Genomic DNA, 17144 nt, shown 5'->3' with positions numbered 1-17144 from the left:
AGATATTTTCCAGCATGGCACGTGCCTTATATGTTCGGTGAACCTTTACGGGAGCATTATTAGAAGATAAGGAGTGTACCGCTCAGCTGGGTATAGGAGCATTAAGGTAAGAAGCGCAAAGAGCGAGATTTTCTTCGGTGCGTCCAAGCAATCAATCATCGAAGTTCTTCATACATGTCCTTGCGATTTTGCACCTGTTGCTGCCTCGTCATTTTACATAGTCCTGTCTTGTTTGGGGATACACATTAAGTTGGAAATGAAAACGACGAAGCTCTTGTAGTCACATTCATATCGGAACACTGTTTTCTCATGAAGGTATGGGTGCGGAAGAGCTGCAGCTTGGCTTTCAACATACGTGAGCCGTCAATTCACTGAACGTCTAGTGTGATAGTAGGATAAAAAGAAAAGGCTTTCAACGTCTGCTAAATATCGTATGACTCAAGCAGCATTCTGCGCGCATTTACTTGGATTCCAGCACAATGGCCTCGTCAATGCCTTGTATGCATTGTAGAGCTCCGCAACCGCGCTTCGCTTATTGTTCATTTGTTTGGTGGTAGCCTTGTACTGCTTCACCCTTTCTATAACATTCTTTGTTCCCCAAGGTACCAGGACTGGCATTCAAAGCAGGATTTGGTACACAAAGCTTTGGGTTCATTTTTCACAACAATCACCTTTCGGGCGGGGCGAGAGGCCTGAGACGGAGGTAGTCAGCTAGGGCATTGTTCGCTGCCCTCCCATCCCAGGAAAATGCGAGCCGAGGATTCGCTAAGGGCCATGTAGTTTCTGCTAATAATGACACACACTACTTTTCAAAATGCCTCACTGTAACCAAAGCAAGTTTTCATGCCAAATCTATGCTCCCCACAACGGAAGTGCCGCATCGTTTGTGGGCGTATCTGGTACGGATACATGCGGTAAAAATCCCGATGGTCATTCCTGTGGAAATGGCATGTCATAATGACATTCACAAAGCCGCAGAGAGCTGCTATCAACCAAGCGCAACGAAGGAGCCGCATCGGCAGCTTCCCCGGTCCTCAGAATGTCGTCACGCGACGTCTTGGCCAATCACTGGTGGCAGCGCTACCCGCAGTGAGCCCCGTCGAGTGGGCTGCGTATTTCTGCTGAAAAAAGACTATTTCTGCTTTCTTTTGACTAATTTTAGTCTGATATTCGAGTTCGCAACATGAAAAATTATGGTTTTCTGCTGAAAGCCCAACTTTTGCAAAAAGTGCTGCAGTGTCCCTTTAAGGCACTCCTAACCTGTTCAGTTATGCTTCAGCCATGACCTAGGCAGATATCGGGGTCCTATGAATCTGCTTGCGGCAACCTTCCTCAGCTTTTTGGCGATTCATGGCGCTCAATTGATCTGTTCATCTGTTATGATAAGACGCCAAGGTGTCTTGAGACAGAAGCTCCACTAAGACATGTTTGGCCAAGCTCATCAGGCAGCATAATTTGACCTCATGTGCAGCACAAGGAGCCGGCGCCACCCGCTGCTTCTTTGCAACGAATACTTTAGTTGGTGTTCCCGTATTCCATCAGTTGTGCACCAGCTCTGATATGCCCCTCCTTCTAACAGTGAAAACATGTATTCGCATGTTGGCATTGAGACGTTAAGTTACTTCTGTTTTCACAACGGTAACACACCCTTGTGGTTGCGTGATGGAGGATGTAAGCCGGTTGAAGGTTTTGGTTCAAGAAGACTGGTCGGAATTGCTGTATGGTTGAGACAACACACAATACTCTCCCAAATCATTCTGTCTAGCCCTTACATATGTAAGCAATACTCTGAAAAACTTGTCAGCGCTGCCATGTAATCATTCATAAACTAGAGATCACAATACACCTCACTTAAATCGGAAACTCTGGGAGGGCAGGCAATTTCGGAGCGTAGTATTTGCCAAGGATGGAGGGGGGGGGGGAAGAATTTTTTTCAGCAACGTCTTCAAGCACCTTGGGCTTGGTAAGTTTCTACAACAACGCGTAGGTCCTTGAGCCTCAGTAATTGAGGAATATGGCCCTTGTCGGCGCAAACATTGTTGGTAATGAATTTTCACATGCCCCACATAAGCGAGCCACTGTTCGCCTTCCGCTACGAACCCTTCTATTCATCTGTGTCTGTGTCACATCTGTGTATGTCTTCTTTCTTCATCCTTGCCTTGGTGCACTATATTTTGTTCCCTTCTATCCCTATGTTCACATTTCTTCGTCCTCGTCACAAGAGGTGGGCAACCTCATGAGGTCAACCTCAACCTCACGGAGTGAGGTGAGGTTGAGGTGAGGTCGGCAACACCTGAAATATTTTTGAGTGAGGTCAGCAAATGAGACCTCAACCTCATGCGTGAGTTTGAGTTTGAGTGAGGTCGTAACTTAGTGAGGTCGGCTTGTGAGGTCGAAATTATTGTTTCCCACAGCGATAAAATAGCCGGCAAAACACATTTCATAATGCCTGTCGTGTACACTCTTTTGGCTACCAACGCGCACGTAACGAACAGTTTGCGTCTATGCGTTTGCGTTCGACACGAAAAAAAAAAGGAGAGGGGAGGGGGGCGTAAAGTGCAGCGCGGCAAACAAGTGGGGTCGGACGACGGCTGCAGACTCGAAAGAAAGTGAAACAAGATCCCGCCACCATTCCGAGCGAGTTTGGGAAGTAAAGAAAGTCTGCGCAAACTCGAAGGGTTTCCAGACCTACGTGGGTGTGTCGGATATTCTCGGGGGAAAAAAAAAGCTAGAATAGTAGAAAAGAGGGAAGTGTAAGATCCAGCAACCAAGGAATTGCTTGGGGAGGATGGAACAAGAGAAGAGGTTCCAGAGAGGCATATGGAAAGAACAAGGATGCAGAAGAGACGAGAGATAAATGGCTTGACGAGAAGTTACTCCACGAAGACTATTTTAGTAAATAAAATCTGCTTTTGCTATTGTATATGGTACGAGTTAAAACGAAAGAAAGCAATAGGATGGTAGTTCGTAGTTGTATCAGTGCAATCCACCCTTTTATTATTATTATTATAATTATTATTATTGTTATTATTCTTATTATTATTATTAGTCGCTAGACATTCAATTAATCCTTACATAAAAACATAAATTTAATGTGCCCTTCTCGAAGAATCATTGAAGAACAGACAGGTGACTGACGACTGCTTGCAGTCATTCCTTTCTCATACCCTACATGAGCTTGCGCCTTTTTCATTTACATGTTTGTTTATCGAGGGCCTCCCCTCCGTTTTACAGCTTGCAGCCAAAGTGGCGGGCGCGTCTTTTGTTCGTAAGCTGGCTTCTGCTCTTTCGGCTCCGCAGCCGGTGTCCGATTTCAACTAGCGGACAAAGCGCGGACCCGGGAACCCCTCGGCATTTCTTGGAAAGTAAGCCTCTGCACATATGCGCGCCTCTGGGAGTTTGTGAGTTTTAGGTATTTTTAAGTGAGTTTCTGTCAACGGGGCCGAGAGTTACAATTACAGTGGCAGTGTGGGCGAGAGAGCGAGATGTGTGCGCGGTGCTCGAGCGTGTGAATGCGCGAGTGAAGATCTGCGTGTCCTCTTCTCTTTAGTTTTTCAGTACACTTGCACCACTCCTATTTTAACTCACTTCTTATTTTCGTTTTGTGTGGTGGTCACTTACCAGTGCCCCCTCTCGTGTTTGTGCACCCGCGTTTGCTGACAACCGGCCGCTTTTCTGCGGTCACCCCCCCCCCCCCCCCTCCGCCTAAGAAAAAAAAGACAAAGAAATCAGAAGATACAATTCTCAGATTCTTCCTCTCGCAAAATTCTTTTTTTTTTTGCTTCTTTAGCTTTTGGTTGTGCGCTATATACCTCCGACTGGCGTATTCCTGTTGGTCTAAAGAATATAAAGACAGGCCCTTCTCGCTTCTCGGAACACCGCGGCGGCTGCGCGGACTTCTGTCGCTTGTCGACCATGTAGGCATCTCATCGTTTCGCAGGAGGGACACGCTAGTCAGTGTTCAAACTCTGGTCTTCCTCCGTGTAGACGCGTTGCCACCCTGCTCACCACCCGCTAGTCTTCCTCTCTTACGGATATTGTGCAGTCGAAGAAAAACTAAACAACTCCCGTAGCATGGGTTAAGTGTTCGCGCTTCATTCTCCCAGTGGGCGTGGCTCTCGTCGCGACTAGAAGCTGGTGTCTCAGCCCCACGTTCTCATCGACACCAATCGTTACTGGAACGTCTGCTTGGAAGTCGCCCTTAAACGGCATCGGTGAGCCGCCCGAAATCAACAAAAAAAAAAGGCAGCATCTAAACAACATACTGTGTTCTTCGCCATTTACCGTGGCCGTCTTTTTGAAGCGAAGACGCGCAGCCATGCCGTGGTCGGCGACTTGCTGTAATTTAAGACGGAAGTTTCCGCCCTTTCCAGCTGAGGTCTGCCCTTCTTCTTCGAGCTAGGTCTATCGCATTGTTGCGTTCGGCTTCGAGGGTGCATGAAATGGTTGCGGTTATGGCAGATATAGCGAAAAAAATCTAAATTTACCAACGATGATGTGCGCGCGCGCAGTTGTCGAATTAACAAAGACATCGAAGGCCATTTCCGTTACAATAGCCACGCAAAAGAAACGAAAAGCATTGTAAACTTGGAATGCATTCACTGCGACAAGAAACTGTGTGAGAAGGAAACCAGCTTTTGAGCTTCTCTCGGCATCTCAAGGTAATGTGCGAATTATCCTTAATCCAATGTATTATTTCTTTAACTTACATCAATGATAAAAGGAATGTTTTGGGGCTGCAAATTCACCGTTAGTTATAAGCAGAAGGGAGGGTAATCTTGCCAATAATTTGTCACGGCGATTGTTCTATACAGCACAACCCACTCGTCAGGATTATCGAAAGTAGCACAATGTTAAAAGTCAAGCACGCTTTACCTTTTTGTAACTAAGCGTCTCTGCATATCGCAACATTTTGTTCTGTCCACATCTTGTGATAAGTCCCACGTCAGAAGTCAATTTAATAAAAGAATGTTATGGTACTACAACTTCTATATATACAAGTGGTCGATCTACTTTTTTTTTTTTTGTAACAGAGACGTAACACTGAAGAAACATTAGATTGCTTGTGATTTTCTCATCCGATTCGATTTCAAATCGCAGGAAAATGTCTTCACAAAGAAATTTTGACTTGCTTGTCATGAGGAAACACTATTTGACGGTCACAGATATGTGCGACGTTTCACTGCAGACCTTCGGGGGTTCGCATCCAGCAGTGCCAAGGACACACAAGCATTACAGCGGGAATTAGGTCAAAAGTCACCATATAAAAACAACTAAAAATAAAATTTGAAGAGTTGAAACTGACCAATTTGAACTGCCGTCATTAGGTCAGCTTGCTATGAATCAGTAGCCCCGCTGGCAAATGTTTATTTCAATTTTTTTACTTTACAAGTAAGCCTCATCATATTTAATGTTGTTTAAAATTTATGTCATCATTCTGGCGTGTCACCGCACAGGACTTGTGCCATGACGTTTTATAGTTAGTGCTCTCAAGTGAAAAACCTTTCCTTTTTTTTCTGAGGTCGAGCGACCGACCTCAAACTCACAGTTTGAGTTTGAGGTGAGGTTGAGTGAGGTCGGTGGTGGCATCAGAAAAATTGAGGTGAGGTCACCTGGTCAAACCTCAACCTCAAAGTGTGAGGTTGAGGTTGAGGTGAGGTTGCACTTTTTGAGGTCAAATGCCCACCTCTGCTCGTCCCCAATTCCTTAGTTGTAGGTAAGACAAAGCAGATATGCAACTATATGGAAAGGCTGCTCACAACCAACTGCGTTTATTTCTTCCATCAAAATATTCTGGCATTATAATCAAAACCAAGGTACTCCTACAGGCTGTTCACTCACAGACATACAAGTTTGCTTGTATGGGTGCTAGAGAGTTGTTAACACGTACATGGGTCTAACAGGCTGCGGCTTCAGGCTTTCTCGAATCGGCATGGAGACTAACCACGCAGATCATTTGCGATGTCTGGCACAAAGTATCGCCAAGCTCAGCGAGGACTTGACACAAAGGGCACACTAGTGCGAAACTTGACACCTGCGTGGTGTCAAGTTTCACCTACGAACGCCAGCGACAACTTGACCGAAGACAGGCAAGAATTCGTGTGAAGCATTCCATAGTGCTGCTTCACGATGTTGCTCGCTTAGCTATTCTAAACCACTTAACCATTTTTTATATTAAAATTTCATTATCCTTCATGTTTCAGCTCACATGTGAGTAGTGTTTGGCATGCTCTGTGCTTAAACAGGTGATATGATTTTCTTTTTAATTTTCGAACAATTCTTAATCCAAACTGGCAGGTTTTACCTGTTCGAAGTGGCAGAAAGACTTCGGAAAACAAAGCGTTCAATTAGAGGACCTTTATCCTATTCTCCAATACGTTCTCGGCATGATTTACACCCCTCCTCTAAGGGCTGCAGGCTGTCTTATAGGATATATGCGAGTATCACACGGAAGGTTTAGTGTATTTACATTGTCGATAAATATTGATCATTTTGGGAAACAGAGGCAACTGCCACATCACAGGGATATTATGCCATGCATGTGCTTGGGTAACTGTTTGCTAAGGGCTGATACGTCAACACAGCTGAAAGTGTGTAATAAGGCATGCACTTTAATATCTTCATCACAAGTCATGGCAGTGTAAAGCGAGACACTAAAGTCAAACAACACAACACATCAAAAGTTTAGCAAAACCACTACAACGGCTACACAGAAGTGAAAGAAAACAAGCACACAAATACAAGGCTTCTGTTCCGACAAAATGTAAAATCTAGAGATTTTAACCAAAGACCAAGTTCCGGTGTTTCTGCGTCTCTGCATGTCTGCATACTCCAATCGTCACAACATCCGCAGAAGCTTTTCAAGTTCTTGTAGCCCGTTCCACGAACATTCGCACTTCACAAAAGCCCTAAAAACTTTGTGTGTCTCAGCAGAACTGTCCTCCCTTGTATTGAATCCTGTACGTCCTTTACATAGTACAGCGAAAGAGTTCAGTTTTTCACATCTTAAGTCGTCATGAAAGTCAATGCCAGAACTGCTGTTCTAACAGTACTAACACTATCTTTGGTCTCCCCTGACTGCGGTTCTGGGACAGGTGGTTGCCAGTGGTGAAATTTTGTTCCTTGCGACGCTTCTAGCAGCAGAAAAAAATTATGAAGTACTAGCCAGTGTCTCGGCACGACAGTAATTTTGGCAGATTCCGCAGCCTGTATAAAAGCTATAATTTAGTACAGTGGTGTCTTCCTCATCACTTTCAGGTGACGTCAACTTGATGGACTCCGTTTCTTTGTACCAATCTGAGTATGGAGTCAAACATGCAACAATCCAGTAGTCACCATCCTCGGACATGAAAGCCTAATCTTATTCAGAGATGCCATCTTCCTGATTACATTTTTTGGTGCATGTAGTCAAGTGGGCAGATTTTACAACCACCATGAGACATCAGTTCCATATTAGGCATAGTTACTTGTCACAGCTTAACTTCGACCCTTGAGAGCTCTAACACACGTTGAATCACGCAGCCTTGGTAGTGGTGTCTGATGCTTCTCTACTCAATGAATGCTCTGTAGATTCCTCCTCATCTGACTTGAAATGGCAAAGGTAGTTCAGGGGTTTCATTGCAAGGAATCATTTAATTTTGCCAAGTCCAGCTAGCTTCACCTGATTTCAGTCTTATTTATAGTGAACTTTGATTCTAGTGCCCTAGCTGGATGCCTGATTTTGCTGATGTGGTACCAGATTATTTTTTCTTTGACCACTACTTGATGCATATCTTCAACTGGCCGTCCTTGCGGGTTCTTGTGGCTCACGCTCGCTGTCCTGATATGAAGCCAGCTTTCTCCAGGACTTCACTGCCGCGTCGATGGCTGCATACACTGCCTCGTCTCTCTTCTTGGAACTTTCAATGTCTTTATCACTTCCGCCAACCCTCAAATCACTACCTCCAGAGCTGTTCTCCCAGCTGCGTCCTAAATCACAGGTGCCCCTTGCACTTTCTTCTGGTATCACTTTTCGTGTCTCTTGTGGTAGCGAGTTAAAGCGGCTGCGCCCCCTCGACGTCTGATGAAATAATATTCTTTGAGGAGCCTCAGACATATGATGACTTACTTGCGTCTCCACGCCTTGGTTGCCTTGTGGAAAGCGGGAGTCATGTAGTCTCCCGCGCTGGTAATACGGCCTAAACCTCATGCCCCCACGGAAGGCTCGTTCATTTGGAAGAGCTGGCGGCATAAGAGGTAGGGGCTGGCGCCAATAAGCTCCAGGCGATGACGTTGGTAAACCAGCCCGAGGTTGCGGAAGCCATTCCGAGGCTGTCCAGGTGCAAGGTCCATAACGGCTGAATGGCTCACCGTGTTCAGCGCTTGCCCTTGGAGTAGGCGTTCCTCTGAATGCGTCGAATGGGCTGCGTGGCTGGCCCCAGATGGGCGACGCAGCTGTGGGGTGGCCCGAGTTGAAGCCCGCGGTGTTGCGGCTGCTGTCGAGGCTGGCTTCACCCTGTTGCACACCGTAGAGAAAAAAGGTGCTTGTGGCAGGCAGTTGTGTGCCGTCGCAGACTGATTGAACCCATATTGCAGGGTCCAGTCCAAAAGTCTCCTCCTTCGACATCGTACAGGTCGCTTTAAAATGAACGGTTCCTCGTGGTTGGTTCCTTTTCTTTCTCTTCGTCGCAGCCTACAGCACACCTCTCGCACTTCGTCTTCTAGCTTCGAATGGCACGGGCTGCAGACACGATATTTTCGCGCGTTCTTTCTTTGAAATGGTATGGCATATGCGCAAGACATTAGTAATCATCGACTCCGACCGCGCAGGTGACAACCTTGTCTAATTGTTTTAAGGGAACTATTCTCAGCTATTTGATGCCAGTTGGTTCCCTGATTAATTCCTACTGGCTCCAACTGGAACTGCAATTGTTTTCTTTCACCACATTTGTGTTTCATTCTAAGATGCAGTTAAATATCAGGTTAACAAGCGTTGAGGTGCCGGCTAGTTGGTAATACATTTTGGAATGACAGCGCGAAGGACGAGGACGAAGATAGCAGCGCTGTGTTTATGTCCTTCTATCTTCGTCCTCGTCCTTCGCGCTGTTATTCCAAAATATCAGGTTCTTTTCTTCTTCTTCTCTTCTTCAAATTTTCATTCCTCTCCCGATTAACCTGGATCAGAATTCACTCTAATTGCAGAATACAGAATTTATTCACACTATATACACATTGCAGCACAACTTCAGTCAGGGTGCGGCCTCTCGTCACGGCACCCGAAACGAGTCTACCTTTTGCCGCGTCGATCGGACTCCTCGGAGCTTCTCCCCCTCTCCGGGTTCTCCTCTTCCCTCGTCTTCCGGCGTCATCGTATCAGCAAGCTCCCACCGAATTCCTGGAAAACAACTCGCAGGCACGGCTGGGGGTGGTTGAGGGAGGATCGGGTGTCCTCTCGGGAGCGACGCTTTTCTTCAGCCGACATCGCTGGCCGTCCGTGCGGCGCCAGCCCGCAGACTTCCTTCCAAGTTCGGACCTTTCACAGGGAGGCGTTAGCCACGGCCGCTCCGTTTGCACGCACACACATACACACAGAATGTAAGATGGAGTCCAAAGACAGACTCCGCCCGCACCACACACAAACGTTAACACACACACGTCGCAGTCTTTCCATTCGTTCGCTTTTTTTTTCTGTCCACGATCAGGGCGCGCACTTAACACCTCCACCGCCACTGTGATGCGTGACTTCTTGGAACGCATCACATCTCACACACACCAGTGCGCGGCTGGTGTCCTTGGTCCCCCTCCGGCGCCCCATGGCAACAAAAACAAACTTAAAAATTTAAACAAAAGGGCCCTCGCTCCCTCTGGGCAACGGAGCTAGTGCCCAAGCATCGTCAGCGCGTCAGGCCAGGCGCGGGATGCCTCCGACCCCCTGCGGCGGAGGGCGGTCAGTCGGTTCAGCGTCGCCCATACAAATGATCTTCAAGGTTGCGTCCCTTTTGGTAATTTGGTGTTTCCCCGCCCTGCTGTTTGTCCACGTACTGCTGTACTTCATCCGTCGCTCGCAAAAGGTTTGATCGAAGCGCTTCTTTCTTTCATTTCTCTCTGTCGAGCGGGATGCGTGCTTCTTCCTTTGACAAAAATCTCTGTCACCCTTGTGGCCAGTCCGCACGCAATCATTTGAGGCCCGCCCGATTTTCGCCCGGCGCAACTGCCGTGGTGCCCGCGGCCCACGCGATTGACCTGTGACTTGATCTCACTGGTCAAGCAAAACTTCTGCAGCAGCCTCATCGTGAACGGACGCACTCGAGCTGTCCTTTGTTTCGTTCGACATACCGCTGCCAGTTAGCTTACGCATGAATCCGTTGATTTCTGCAGCCCTGCCATGTGCGCAGTGCCCGTTTTCTGCACTGTCGATACCGTCTGGCTCTGCTGCGATTTCCGTTACAGCCACATCTGCCTCAGCACATATCTCACCGTCGTCACAATCCTCATCCCGCGCCGTCACCTCTACGTGCACTACAGGTGTCGCTTCTAACCGCTCCGGATTTGTGACGTCTTCCAAAATCGCATCTCCCTCAGATGCTAGCATGCTCTTCGGAGCACCGAGAAGCGCAGTGTCAACTGCGTCGACGCCTGTTTCCGTTGCATCTTCAGAACGCACTTCAGACACATTAACAATTGCCTCCTCCTCCTCAACCTCGGCCTCATTGCCGCCTCCCGAATCAGCCAGTCTGCGGTCCGAAATTTCCGCTCTCTGACCTCCTTCGAGACTCTCCGCGATGCCCGTCCCTTTGTCTGGACTCGCCGCTTGTTTCTTGCCGGCCGCTGCTGCCCTGACAGCTTCCTCGTACTGCAAATTCGCTGCCGCCAATTCCATTTCTGCAATTTTCAGTTTTAATTTCAACCGCGCCATCTCGTCGGCAAATGACAACCCCGAGCCTCCGCTGACGCCCCCAACCTTTGTGCCCGTCACCAGCTCCATCTGCCGATCTCCTGCCCCCCGGCCCCATCCTTCCCCACTAGGGCCTCGCAAACTATGCTCCACAGTTGTCATAGCGCGCCGCGGAAGAGGGACCTACTAGACACCAACCTGTGCCGTGCTCCAGAGATGGCTTGGCTCGCTGGTCAGCGCTCGAGGTTCATGGCTCAGCCCTGGCTCCTTTGTTGTTCCGCCTCCGTCGAGTCCGATGGCCGACCCGCTTCAAATCGGGAGATCCTTACCGACTGCGCCAGTTAAATATCAGGTTCTTTTCCTCTTCTTCTCTTCTTCAAATTTTCATTCCTCTCCCGATTAACCTGGACCGGAATTCACTCTAATTGCAGAATACATAATTTATTCACACTATATACACATTGCAGCACAACTTCAGTCAGGGTGTGGCCGCTCGTCACGGCACCCGAAACGAGTCTCCCTTTTGCCGCGTCGATCGGACTCCTTGGAGCTTCTCCCCCTCTCCGGGTTCTCCTCTTCCCTCGTCTTCCGGCGTCATCGTATCAGCAAGCTCCCGCCGAATTCCTGGAAAACAACTCGTAGGCACGGCTGGGGGTGGTTGAGGGAGGATCGGGTGTCTTCTTGGGAGCCACACTTTTCTTCAGCCGACATCGCTGGCCGTCTGTGCGGCGCCAGCCCGCAGACTTCCTCCCAAGCTCGGACCTTTCACAGGGAGGCGTAAGCCACGGCCGCTCCGTTTGCACGCACACACATACACATAGAATGTAAGCTGGAGTCCAAAGACAGACTCCGCCCGCACCACACACAAACGTAAACACACACACGTCGCAGTCTTTCCATTCGTTCGCTTTTTTTTTTTCTGTCCACGATCAGGGCGCGCACTTAACAGATGCCTTAGCGTAAGTCATCATGGGCAGGGTTTAAATCGCGTGACGTCTTAGAAAAAAAAAAAGTGGTCTAATCCATACTCTTGGGTTATTCCACTGCAGGAATGCATGTGTGCTGGCCCATGCCCTGTTGCCATAAACAAAGCTGCGGTCGCGTTCTCAGCGACCAGCAGCAGTATTCGTTGAAGGTACGCCTATAATTACGCTATTAGGTGAGGTAGCGTCTCAGCAAGGCAGTTGGCAGTTGACGAGTGAGATATCCGAAACTAAAATAGTTGTTCAAGCATAAGCACCGGGCTAGCTGTGCACAGAATCCGACTTTTTTACAAAATGTAGCGCCCTTTGACGAGAGGCGAAACTTTGTCTGCTAGTTGAAGGCGGAGAGCCAAAGCAACCGCGAAGCGCTTCTGCGCCTGCGAAGTGACGATTTGTGTGCTTGACAGCTACCGCCAGCTGTCTTCAGTACCTGTCACGATATCAACAACTATGCGTAGTCTCCGCGGCAATCTCCGGCTACGCCTATTCACACTTGCCGAGTCACGAAGGGCGTGCGACCGGCTGTCACATGCGACTAGAGAACCGCGCAGCGCGACCGATGTTCACACTTGCAAATGCGCCCTGCGGATCGCTTTCCACAACTTGACTGTTTGCTGTTGTGCCGGTGGGGTTATCACACAGTAGCCCACCGTCAACAGGGTTGTGCCAAGGAGTTGGTTGTGCAGCGCTCGTCACCCGTTTCGTGAACGAGGGCTATCAGCTCCCTGGGCGGTAGCGATGGATCCGAGTCGGTGTTGGTGAGATGAAGAAAAGGCTTTATACACTATTTACAGGTATTTAAACAACGAGTTCGGCTATGGGGCCGAAAGCTAACATAGCCATACGCGACTGTTCTCGCGCAGCGACGGCCGGGGAGATTCCGCCGCGTCCGCACTGTCAGGGGGCGAACTGCTCCCGATGGACGCTAGTGCCGAACTCACACCCGGAGGCTCGAACGGAAGCACTTGAGACTCCGTCGCTCAGAGCCGTTGACGCTCAAAACGGTCCAATCCGACGGCAGCACTTTCGCAGGGCTAATGGAAGAGCTTGCTGCGCTCTCGCTTCAAATATGCCGTGGGGCGAGAAGGGGTTCACCGTCAGAGCTACGGCGCCGTGCTGTTTGGTCGCTCAGCTCATGTTGAAACACGTCGCTTCTCTCCCTTTGGCACGGCTCGCCTCCAGTGAACTGATGCTTTGCAGAGAAGTATCCGGATTTTGTGAAGGAGGCAGAAGTTTGGCGTCCGGCTGAATTTCTGGGCGGCTTTGGCCAGGCACAACAGCACCCCCGCCACCAGACAATGCGTCGGGAAGACGAGCTGCTCGCATGTGGCTCGGATGCCGGGCGCGCTCGTTCGCCAGGTTCCTCCAAGCTCACGTCCACTGTCCGGGCGCCAGGTAGCCTCACGTGCCTCGGGTTCCGCTCGCCAGGTCAGGATCTCTGCCGACAGCCTTGTTGCCGGGGCACGCCGATCAACTTCGCTCGGGTCACTCCGATGCCCTTGCCACTCGCCACTGGTAACGGTAGACTTTTCTGCGGCTTGCAAAACCGACCGACAACAGGCAACACCCAACACAAGCAAGTACCCTCGGTCACACGTCAAGCACCAGACAGAGTCAAAATTTCAAATTCAGTTAGCTAAATTGTTGTCCCATTTTTGCTCCCACTACAACAAGAGACAAGTGTATAGGATGCAGTACACAAGGTTCAAACAACAATTTTGCACATTAATGATACATTAAATAGCAAGGAAAGTAATAATCAGTAATGGAAAAGAGTCTCCTTGAAATCACTTGGACCGTAGACCATAACTGAGGAAGCAAGGAGGTCATTCAATTTTGCCCCGATCTGCCTACAAAGTTACAGTTAGCGACGAAACGCTCCTCGAAGGTAGCTATGTCTTGAATGTATGATTCAAAGCATCCGAGTTCGCACTGTGCTGCTCTCTTCGGCAAGCGGCAGAATGCGTAGCAGTATTCGGGCGGTTTGGCTCTCCTCCCTCCGCTACAGCCTCGGCTGTCCATTTCCCTACGAGACCTTTCCTTCCACTTTGTGCGTGAAAGAAGAGACGAGCACAAGTTACTCGCTTTGTTGAACGATCTGTCTCGTTCCTTACGCTTTGCGCACCAATGCCGCATTTTCAGAGCACGGGTGCATTTGTGCCGCTGAGATCGCCGCTTCTTTTCCTTTCGCGATCGTTTGCGTTTTCTCACCTTTCGATGAGATAATTCTTTCATGCACCTGCCTTTCCGCTCTTTTCGGCGGCAGCACTTTAATTTTTGCTTTCTTTCTTTTGGTGCCAGCTCTTTCTAGCTGCCGGTAACCGGAGCTAGTATGGCGCCGACATCGTCGGAGTGCGGCGCCGCGCCTGCATCGTGGCCAGCAGCGCATGACTCACTGGCAGTCGCGTCTAAGGCTCGCTCACGCCAGCCCCCGAGCTAGGCATATCCTTTGCAGGCTCGCCACTCAAGTTAAACTGATCCGCCGGTGTGCCGCATCGGTCAGCGCTAACCGGCGCACGATCAAGGTCGTCTGACAGCTGGGACGCTTCTGATCGCGTGAGGTCCATGTTCGCACCAGGGTTGTTTTCGCCAACACAATTGAGCGCGTCAGGACAGGAATATTCATGGCTCCTATCTAGTCGCTCGCTGTCGACTTCACAGGTGTGATTCTCGACAGCGTCCGCGTCATGGGTTTGCCTTCGCTGTTCACCAGTCGTGGGCTGCGCAGTTTCTATGAGCGCCACTTCGTTTTTCAGCGAGTGATGATCTACGACAACGCTGATCTCGGAAATCGCCAGTTTGTCGTCTCCTAGCCTGACTACATCTCCGTCACGCTTGACAACTTCTGCTTCTGAGTTGTCAGGCGGTTGATTTGCTGCCAGTTCCCCACTCTCGATTGGCGAATTCGGATTGCTTACAGCTGCGTGAGGCAGCGTGCAGGACGGTGTCCCTGCGGATTTCTCGCCGATGGAGTCGGCTCCAACCGTCTCAGCTGCCAGTGGCTCGACCAAGGTAACCCTAGACACTTCTGTTCGAGACTCGATCAGCTCGCTGCTGCTATCGCGTTGCTCGGCCGCTTCCCCAAGCTGTGTCTCTTTCTCTGGTGCAAGTACAATTTGCTCCGAGACTTCCTGACTGTCTAGCCAATCGGTTACATCGGCTTTCAATTGATACGCCAATACCGGTCCCCAAGCTCCATTGGTGACAGCCGATGTCTTTTCAGCAAATACTCTTTCAAGTAATCGTAGTTTTTCAAGTCGACGTCTAACACGCGCTTGATTTCTTCCGACACCTTAGCGGAGAGAAGAGCTACCAATTTTTGTGCCCAGGTATCTCGCTCGAAGCGCTTACTTTTGCAGACACGCTCGAAATCTGCCAAATACTCTGCCATATCCTCGGCAATGAGGAATGGTTGCAGACACTCTCGCGGCTTCGAACTGTTACCTTGAATGGCAATTAAAGCTTCATGCCTTTCAACACTTTTTTCATATGCCGAAAGATCGAGCTGCAAAAGCTTCTTTAAGCGGGAAAACCGCTTTTCGCGTTCTAACCTACGCTCATCGCGCTCTTGGCGTTCTAGCCTTTCACACTCATCGCGCTTTTGGAGTTCTAGCCTTTTGGCTTCCTCCTTCCCTTTTCTTTCTTGAATATCATCCCAGGCCTCTGCGGCTTCCTCAACCGTCACTTCCTCTGCCTGCATGATCTCAAGAATTTCCTTTTTTCTTTTTGTTGAGCCCAAATCGATGCCGAACTCATCACAAATTTGGAGAAGTTCTCTGACCTTGTAACTCTCCATCTTTTACACCGGCCTCTTGTTGTTTGCCTTTTTAGAATAGTGTACTATACGTTCGCTATCTCGCTCCTAGCAAGAGATGCGCAAGCCTTTCTCACACTGATTCCCCTCTCAGCATCCCTTGGTTTTTAAATTGAAACACGCAAGGTTAACACAATGCTACGCTCAGCCTTTCTCTAAGCTACCCTGTGTGTCAGAGAAAATCTGGCGTTTGAGGGAAACTTCAGGTACTCACCGCGCCGAGGTGCCTGACACCGGTCAATCCCGCAGCTGCCATCCAATGTTGAGCCGGTGGGGTTATCACACAGTAGCCCACCGTCAACCGGGTTGTGCCAAGGAGTTGGTAACGCAGCGCTCGTCACCCGTTTCGTGAACGAGGGCTGTCAGCTCCCTGGGCGGTAGCGATGAATCCGAGTCGGCGATGGTGAGATCAAGAAAAGGCTTTATACACTATTTACAGGCATTTAAACAACGAGTTCGGCTCTGGGGCCGAAAGCTAACATAGCCATACGCGACTGTTCTCGCGCAGCGGCGGCCGGGGAGATTCCGCCGCGTGCGCACTGTCGTGGGGCGAACTGCTCCTGATGGACGCTAGTAACGAACTCACACTCGGAGTCTCGAACGGAAGCACTTGAGACTCCGTCGCTGAGAACCGTTGACGCTCAAAATGGTCCAATCCGACGGCAGCACTTTCGCAGGGCCAATGGGAGAGCTTGCTGCGCTGTCGCTTCAAATATGCCGCCGGGCGAGAAGGGGTTCACCGTCAGGGCCACGGCGCCGTGCTGTCTGGATGCTCAGCTCATGTTGAAACACGTCGCTTCTCTCCCTTTGGTACGGCTCGCCTCCAGTGCACTGAAGCTTTGCAGAGAAGTATCCAGATTTTGTGAAGGAGGCGTTCGCCGAAGAAGTTTGGCGTCCGCCTTAATTTCAGGGCGGCTTTGGCCAGACACAACATTACCTAACAGTAAAGCTAATTTACGTTCACTTCAGCTGAGCCGCTGATTGGTTATCGGTTTGCGACCAGCAGTCGCAAAGCTGGAACACCGTCTAACGGCCTGCGACCGTCGCTTTTCGACCAATGCGACCATATGCAACAGTCGCTTTTCGACCTATACGGTCACACGACCTCCACAAGTCGTAAGTGTAAACGGGCCTTATCGCTGAGGCCGAAAACTAGGGCGGGGTGTTCGTTTTCAACCAGGGTAACAATAATAACTAATAATTGGTTCACAGGTAAGGCACAGTATCTGTCGCGTTTGTTTCTGTGGGCACCCGAACCGCGTTGTAAGAGAAGGGAGGAAGGTGAGAGTGAAAGTGGAAAGAGTGAAAGATCCGAGGGTTACGGAGTAATTTGGACCACCAGTTGGGGATCTTTAACACGCACTGACATCGCACAGCGCACGGTGGCCTCTTCGCTTCGCCCTCATCGAAACTCACCCGCCTGCGGTTAGGTTCGAGCCCGAGTACTCCGGCATAGTAGTCGGGCATCTTAATC

General features: G+C 49.6%; 1 pseudogene; it reads right to left on the bottom strand.

The window, feature by feature from the left end:
• LOC146202195 (P protein-like) overlaps positions 1–10963 on the bottom strand; it is a 40610-nt pseudogene extending 29647 nt beyond the window's left edge.
• Positions 10964–17144: the final 6181 nt, after the last annotated feature.

Source organism: Amblyomma maculatum, chromosome 1 (assembly GCF_055883805.1).
Source record: "Amblyomma maculatum isolate TAMU_Amacu chromosome 1, ASM5588380v1, whole genome shotgun sequence".
Lineage (NCBI taxonomy): Eukaryota > Metazoa > Arthropoda > Arachnida > Ixodida > Ixodidae > Amblyomma > Amblyomma maculatum.
This window is presented reverse-complemented; position numbering and strand designations above follow the sequence as displayed.